Genomic DNA, 8960 nt, shown 5'->3' with positions numbered 1-8960 from the left:
ACTGTCACTGACGTAAAAGGTATGTAAGGAATCCAAACTAAAATTCAGAGATATATAAGAAGATGAGCAAAATTCAGGAACATATAAATGGGCAAATTTTCAAAGACACGCTAGAAATTTTCTAAAAAACTAATCAACACACCTCAACCTTTAAAAAACAATCCAAGCACCCATCCCAGAACAAGTTACTGTTCTTTAGTCTTCATGGACCAATCATGTGACATGCGCACACGTACTCTGTACCACGCATGCACGCTGCTGGCACAATGATATCGTGTGCCGCCTGCACCTGTTTGGTCAGTACTGTACGCGGTCCGAGCATGAACAATGTATAGTGGCCTCGAGGTTTAGCTTCGAAGAGAGTGTGCAACATAGATTAGAGCAAGGCTAATACAACCGACTTGTTGGCTATAAGGTTCTTTATAGCCTTTTCTTAGCCTATCCATATAATAGTTAGCACTTTATTATTAATACAGGGCCCACTTCCCTCTCACACAGAGTTTCTTGGTCCTTGTGTTCAAGCCGGCTATAAGTTTACAGCCCGCTTCTTCTCTCTTCTCTCCTCCACCCTCAGCATTTAGCCGGCTTATAGTCTACTATTATACTTGCTCTTAAAGATAAAATCGCAACTGAGGATACCTCATTCCCAATGCCCGGTGATTTGAATGGGTCTAGAAAAGGATTTGCTTCTCAGCCTTACTTTTTTTAAGCAAGAACTAGCTCTATCTATTACCATATTAACTATAAACAACTTAATAGTCTACACATATAATAGTTAGATACATATTTATTGCATTATTGATAATTGGTCACACCTTATTCTTACAAAATTTCTTAGAGTCCCTGCTGGAACCGATTACAAATCTATCGCTTGTTTTTTTTTCTCTTCTCTTTTCTCTCCTCCAACTCAGTACGAATTTGAGGTGGCAACTTCTATAGCTCATCTATATCAATTTATTGTACATGCTCTTACAGTCTATAAAATAATTTAACTTCGATACAAATATGCACATTAATCCCTTATATCATAAATCATTTTATAACAATGCACTGGCCCTCGTGTCAGGTGAACAAATACTCCTCTGTCCTTCCCCTAGCTCCATTCCTTTCTTTTTTGTTCTTCGATATATGCATGTTGCCGACCTTCTCAACTCTTGTTGCTGTTGTCCTTTTTGGCTCTCGATGGCACCGTAGCTCTGTGCTCTAGATTTGGTCACTGCCCTTCTGTGCTTTGGGATCTGTCCTCCACCGTCGTCACCAGTGGTGGAGCTACATGTTACCTATGGGGTCAGGGTTTTTACAAAATAGCCAAAAGCTATTGATATTTGGGTTGCAACAATAGAAAACGTGCCATCCATCCCTCGTGACTTCAACCAGCCACCATAGTGTCTTTGTGCTCCAAACGTGGCCGCCCCGCCACTATGCTCACCGAGTATCGATTCACCTTCCAGGCATAGTTATTAGGACCGGACCGGACATCGAACCGGTCGTAGCCTCGGTTCGCGGTTTGATTGGTTTGATCGGTTGAACCACTGGCCCAACACGGTTTAAATAAATTGAGGTACATAGCCTAACTGCACAAGTATGCATAGCTCAGTGGTGGGGTTGCTTGAGTCTAAAGGGGAGATTGAGTGTTCAAACCCCTCAGCCCACCTTTTTCTCCTATTTTCTTCCCTCTCCCCCACGTTTCAGCGTGCGCTAGGCCCTTTCTCACCCAAATTCCCCACATGCACCCGGTTCTTTAGCGGTTTACTTGCCCGGTTCTTTCCAAAAACCGGTGGTTCAATCGATTTTTCCTGGGTTGATTGCACGTCCGATCTTTAAACTGGACCTGACCTGCTAAGCCCCTGGTTCTGGGTTTTTATTGGGTCAGACCGTCGATCCGGTCCTAATAGCTATGCTTCTAGGTTGCTAAAGTCAACCGCAAGGGCACCCTGATCTAGGAGAAGCGCGGCGGTTGTGGTTGCGAGAGTGGTGTATCACCGTCCTCTTGCTCGACTCCATGAGAGATACTCAATTAGATGACCTTAGCGTCCACCTCCTTCCCCTTTCAAGCAACAGTTGAATGTTCTCTCACCATAAATCACATCATTTTTGTCAACCCAACCACGCTCTCTAAAAGCCACTCACTTTTTCTCATCTCTCCTCCACGGCAACTTGCCATTGAGGCGGAGCCGTAAAGTCATTAGTTACGGTGGGGCGTTGTCCATGCCCTCAGGCGAACTTAGGTATACTTTAAAACACATTAATTTTATTTGAATTTTATAAAGAAAACTTAACATGAATCAGTCTAACAGTAGGATAAATTTTCTGTATTTTAAAGGAAGCCTCAACCTTGAAGCGGCATGGCGATCACTCGAAGTGAGTGCAGAGCTAGGGTACATGTGGTTGTACGGCTGGGGATACACCCAAAGTCAAGATCGTGCAGGTGGTGGGTTCCGGCGTGGGGTGGGGGGCCGAGCAGCACGTACAGCTAGCTGGCCTGGAAACCGGCTGGCCGCCGGCGGCGGCTGCCGGCCGGGACCGGACGGACGCGGACCACGGTACTTGTTCGATCTGGACTATAATGGCCGCCAGTTTGTCCCCGTGGTACGGAGGCGCTGTAGCTATAGCGCTGGTTTAAGAGCAAGGTGAATAATGCAGCTAACAACGGGCGGTAAAACGGCCCATGTCAAATAGTGCAGCTAATACTAAAAGCTAGTATGTACAGCACTCCATTTGTGCACAACTTCTGGTGTTAGTTTTTCATTTTCTAATCGTACTTTACTAGATCAGTCCATCACGTGATTGGGTGGTGTTAGGTTGGCCCCACAAAATGTGTAAAAAGCTGCTCTGTAGCCGGGCGGTAAAATAAGCGTCGGCTTATTTCTCTCTCCTGAGTTCTCTCTCCTCTACATAGGAATTAAATGATGTGGCATATTTTTGAGCCTGTCTAGTCAGCTTATTGTGCCTGCTCTAAGGGAGAAATTACATGATGTACATCTCTCGAGTGTGAGTTTGCGATCACTAAATTAATAGTTTGATGCAGTAATTAACTCGGACTCAATTTAATTACCAGTGAAGCTAGTACTTAATGAATATGTTGCTGGTTGTTAGGCCTGGTTTAGTTCCCAACTTTTTCTTCAAATTTCTAACTTTACCATCACATCAAAACTTTTATACACACATGAACTTCTAACTTTTTCGTCACATCGTTCCAATTTCAATCAAACTTAAACTTTTAATTTTGGTGTGGACTAACCACACTCTTAGTTTGCCTAAGATTATGGCTATCGTTGGCGCACAAAGACAGCACACATCAGACAAACCTATATGCCTGGTACAACGACAGACTCTAACCAGGCAAGAGGCAACCATATACAGTTACGCACGCCCTCATGTTGAACACAAATGTCTGCCACTTTTGACTGAAAGCACATGTGACAGATTAAGATTGGTGTGAATGTGTAAATGTAATGATGATTTTCTATATGGACAAAGCATGTGAGCATGTATGCTATCTTCAGATACCCTCCGATACCCTTAATGCCTTGCTCCGGAGCTGTTCTTCTTTTTCCGTGAAGGAAAATGAGTCTTCTCCTGAAACATATAGCGATTTCGTATCAAAAGTCGTAGTTTTCAACCTTTTCAGTTGCTGACAGCACGAGCGAATGTGCTGTAGTTTTCAATCACCCAGGTAGAAGCACGTATGTACTTTCCAGCCATCCGTTCGCACCAGTATTGTACGCTGGCTACTATAATAAATACATATGATCCACCAACCATTACAATCTTCCTCGACTTTGGCCTTGTACTTTTCTAGATTTTTTTATTAGATTACCGAAACGGAGTATTTAATTCATGCTTTAGAAAAATACGTTTTACTCAAGAAAAATTCTTCTACCTTAAGTAATTAGATCACGCATTTTAAGTTAATTGGTAAGCTTATTTCAGTAAATATTTAGCTTATCCTTATGATCAAGCTGATAATTCACAACAATCATATGCAGTAATCTACTACAAATTAAATAGGACCTTTGCGATGAAGGTCATGTACACCATTGCATTTTTTTAGATAATGAAAAAACCTACTATTACACACGGGACATGGCATATGCATGTATACAAGCATGCCGGTCATAGTACAGGGCATGTTTGGTTTGAAACCCTACCAAAACATTGGTAGTACCAAACCTTAGGCAAATTTTGGCACTACCAAATTTTTGATAGTATAGATTTGGCTCCACTATTGATTTGGCAAAAATTGGTTCCAATCCAAAATGCTAATATGCACTATTCAAAACTACTAAAGAATTGTTAGGGCAAGAATTGGTACCAAACCAAAATGGCCCATATTGCCATAGCGTTATTAACGGGCAGTAGTACCAGTGTACAAGTAATCACTATGGACAAATAGATGTGGCTACAGTCCTACGCAAGGCAACGTCAGCGTGAGGCAGCCATCGCTATCCGGGAATCTGCTTGCTGCTGCTAAGGTCATCGGCTAGCTAGGATAGATGGATCGGAGTGCGACATTGACGTGCTCAATCTGATCCTCTTCCTCTCGATCGCCATCGATCGGTATCAACTCCACGCGGTTTGCGGTCGGTCGCAACCCTGCCTGCCTGCCAGTGCAGCTCCAGCTAGCTCTCGCTATAGCATCTTCTCATCTTCTCTCCTCTCCCCTCCCCCCTCCCTGCCGCCGCGACATCGACGACTGCATGCCACGCGCGCACACCGAATTCAAAGCGCCGGTTGGTTGTTGTCTTTTGTCTCCCCTCCCCTCGCGCCCGCGCAGCGGTGTGTCTCGTCTCACTTTTAAAAAATGAGTTAAATTTGATCAGTGCAATTGTAAATTTGTCGTTACAATTCCTCTCTTTATAACCATGCCACTTAAATTCTATAAAATTAGAACCATGCTACGAATTCTGGTCAAACTTTTCCTTAAAAAAAAATAACTGACACGGTTACGAGTAGGCGAATTGTAATAGCATTTATTTGAATTGGTGCATTTGCAATGTGACACATACTCCCTCCGTAACAAAATATAAGTGATTTTGGGTGGACGTGACACATCCTAATACTACATATCTAGACATGAGTTATGTACAAATTTGTATTAGTAGTATATGTCACATCCACCCAAAATCCTTTATATTTTAGGATGGATGGAGTATCAAGTTAACCCTTAAAAAATTATAGGGTTCGTTCGCACAGTTTCAGCTCTAGTTACATCTTTTTTTTAGTCGAAGACCAACCAGATTTAGCTTCACCCAAAAAAGGAGTGGAGTTGACTAAACTGCTCTCACAAATTAAACTAGGGAGGTGAAGCTAGACTTAGGCAGCTCCACAATTTCAATACAGACCCAACTCCTGAAGTTAAATTTAGAAATTGAAACACTACCAAACAGGCTCATAGTACCCCATTTTTTTAAATAATGAACTACTTCACATGATGAATGTTGAGTTTTTGGAAATACACCATGTTACTTATTAGAGAACAAGCGCAAAACCATCCCGGGGAAAATGAAGTTATTTGAACTAAGGGAGTTTTCAAGGTAAAACCATACATCGGTAATAGACAGGGTCGGTCAACGAGGAGCAACGGCATTGTCGCAATGATTTCATCCACATGCCTCTACTAGCATGCATATTGTTTGAAAAAATGGTGATCCTTTCAGTTGCCTTCATAAACCGCACAAATTGAGGTTTATAGTTGACTTATAGTTTTTTCTCTCACCGGACTCACTCAAATGTTGCCATGGTTTTCGCTGTCAAAATTGAGAAGCACTACCAACAAACTTGTCGTCCAGTGTTTTCATAGGCGATTGACACCCAACCTGAATTGCACACGGTTACAACTATAATTAAAGTACTGAGAACCCGCCTCCGATCCTCCTCCCCATCTTAATCCAATATACATGGTTCGTTCAAGGTTTTGGATGGTAACCGTGAAATATGTTTCAACTGGAAATCAACAAACTGCAACAGAAGGCAAAAATAACATCAAAGGAGTCGGCATGACCACTCTCTTTTCTACAAGAAGTCGGCGATGGCCTTCACAGAGATAGCAATATTGAAGTCGTCTTACATTGTCCACAACTTGATGTCGGAGCACTTCACCACCTGGTATTGCCCCATATGGTTTAAAGACCGGTGTCACTTTGTCTGCTTCCTTTCAACTGGATATGATGGTTTCAAGCATACCCCTCCCTACCCCTTGAATCTACTGATTGTTTGCCGGAACCAGCAACCACATGGAACTTCACCACCCGGGCTGCCTCTAGGCAACAAGATCCAGCAACTGCAAGCTACGCATCCACTTCAATTGCCTACTTCAAGTTTCCTTTGAGTTTTGCCTTCTGTTGACACAAAATATGTCGTGACACACGAAGGTCTTGGAGATCTGCTTAACTCCAGTGCAAATCCTAATTTTAGGGTTCAAGACATATTAGTTAGTTTGATCCTACAACTAACAAGGATGATATAAAGAATTGAACCAATGAACCAATCGACCAATACTGATATAATGTGGTAGATGCAGGTCCGATGGTTAATGCTAGCGTACATCGGCTGGAGATCTTATGCTAGTAGATTCGCATGTATATCGGCTAGCTAGCTGATACGTATGATAGTTGAAGCCCAAAATTATGATAACACATCAGCTAGAACTCTAATGGCCATTGCATAAAAACCTATCGCCTTACAAGAATCAAACTTATTAACAACAATAATCTAATAGATCAGACCTAACCGAGACAGTATAAGATCGCAGATGATAAGAAAAACCTATTTAGCCAATAGATCTACACAAACATGATGGATATCGAATCAATCAAAAACAACAATGTGATTAGAGAAATACCAGCTTAGTCGGAATATCGGACCTAATCGAGGAAGTACTAAGCCGATACGACTCTAAACAACGATACAGTCAAAAATAGAACCAATATATTAGATAGACATCCTTTTGCATCAACTTGGTTAGAATATCGTACCTATCAGAGAAAGTTCTAGGCACACTGATATAGACGAAGATGATGGAAATTACTTCCTCGTTGAAGATCGAAACGATGTAGCCCAACTCGAAACTAAGAACTCACCGGAATAAAAGGTGGCAATGCGCCGAAAGTAATTGTATTGATGTGTGGAGATGTCTCGTAAAGCCCTAGGGTGTAAATATTTATACCCTCAGGTTGATACAAGTCTTGATCAAACACAATACAAGATTTCTTAATAACAAGAAAAGGAAAATAAATAACCTGTCTATTCAAGATATATGTACTAAAAATACAAAAATTGCCTTGTTGTGATCTTCACAATTCCTTCTTGAACTCGGTTTGATCTAGATAAACATCCATCTACCAATTAGTTAATTTCTTTAACCAAATCCACTAAAGAACCGTACCAAATTTCATTAACCACCATGGTTAATGCTGTGGTGTTTTTGGGCACACCACAGCATAGCCTCAACGTTTCTTCCACTATCCTCGAGATGAGGAGACCGGATGCTAGCAAACTTGATCACAAAATGAGAACAACCTGATTATGGGAGATATCCGACCAGCCTACGCTCACTACTAATAGTGGAGATGAGCCTAATCTGGCCTCTCCTTCCCTTCACCCGCGTGAATCGCCGAGCCCGAGAGGAAAATGGGTCATAAATGGGAGTTTTTTTTTCTACATTACTTTTTGCGGAAGTTAGAGAGGGATCGAGCAAGAGAACAAATGTCCCTCACTATCTCAGAAGCAACATTATACTACTCCTCTTATCTAAAAATATAAGAGATTTTGACGGAATATGACACATCCTAACACCTATTTAGATTCACAGTACTAATGTGTCATATCCGGTTAAAATTACTTGGACTTTGGGATAGAGAGAGTACGTTATTTAAGGACTGGCAAGTGCTTAAAATGCGATGGTAATAGTTGGTACAAACACAGAAATTGTTTTATAAGAATTCGGGCTATTTCTTAGTTTTTTTAAAGAAAAGCTTATTCCGGGTTTCACCGGTTTTTACCGGTAATATATCGAGCGGTAATCACAGTGGAAACGCCGTTCAGGAACTGTATTCGGTAACCGAACGGTTTTAAACAAGTGGCCGTGGCGCCGCGTCCCCAGTTCCCCACGGCACACACATCTCTCTGGGTCGCTGCAACCGCCGCCCCGCCCCGCGCGCGAAGCTGCCTACGAAGCCGCGGGTGGCCCCTGGCCCTTCTCCGTGCGTGCGTGCGTGCGTACGGCCGCGGGGGAATCAACAGATCTGCACAAGAGTTCAATACACACCAGCACACACGCATATATGCACGTACTCCTACGTTTCGCCGCCCCGTACTAGGTACTACTGTTCCGGCAACGACGACGAGCCGGTGTGCATGGTTTCCCACTACTGTGCATGCAAGCTGTCTGTCTTGCAGACGCGCCACGCCACGCCACACGCGACAGTGGTCCATGATCGCGCGTACGTGTGTGCCTGCGTTTTCTCGGCTTAATTTGCAACTACTAATCATGCTTACTTACTGTCTCGCTAATTAAGCATGTGGCTGTGCTGACATGTCGAGCTAGGATGGAGCGGGCGGTGCACTGCGGCACTGCACACAGCTGTGCGTATATGCTACTGTGGGTAGTCAACACGGCGGCTGTTTGATGATCACGGTTCAGTGTAATTAGCACGAGGGTTAAATTTAACTAACAACCCGAGGTCGTCGTCGCCGCAGGCACGTGTGTCTTGTAGACTTTTTTTCACGGCCTTTTTCGCTGGCCTGCTGGCTGGCTGGCTGCAGGCCATGTACACAGCCGTCGACGATGTGTCGGAACACCACCAGTACTACGTACATGAAACATGTAATAATGGTTTCTCCCAAACCATTTGCTTGTTGTACTAGGTACGAACAGGTTGTGATTCGAAACGTGTCTAATTAATCAGACCGTGCAGATTCTGCAGAAGTACACGGGTCGAGTTATTATACTTCCTTCG

This window comes from Oryza glaberrima, chromosome 2, assembly GCF_000147395.1.
Source record: "Oryza glaberrima chromosome 2, OglaRS2, whole genome shotgun sequence".
NCBI classification, from domain to species: Eukaryota; Viridiplantae; Streptophyta; class Magnoliopsida; order Poales; family Poaceae; genus Oryza; species Oryza glaberrima.
This window is presented reverse-complemented; position numbering follows the sequence as displayed.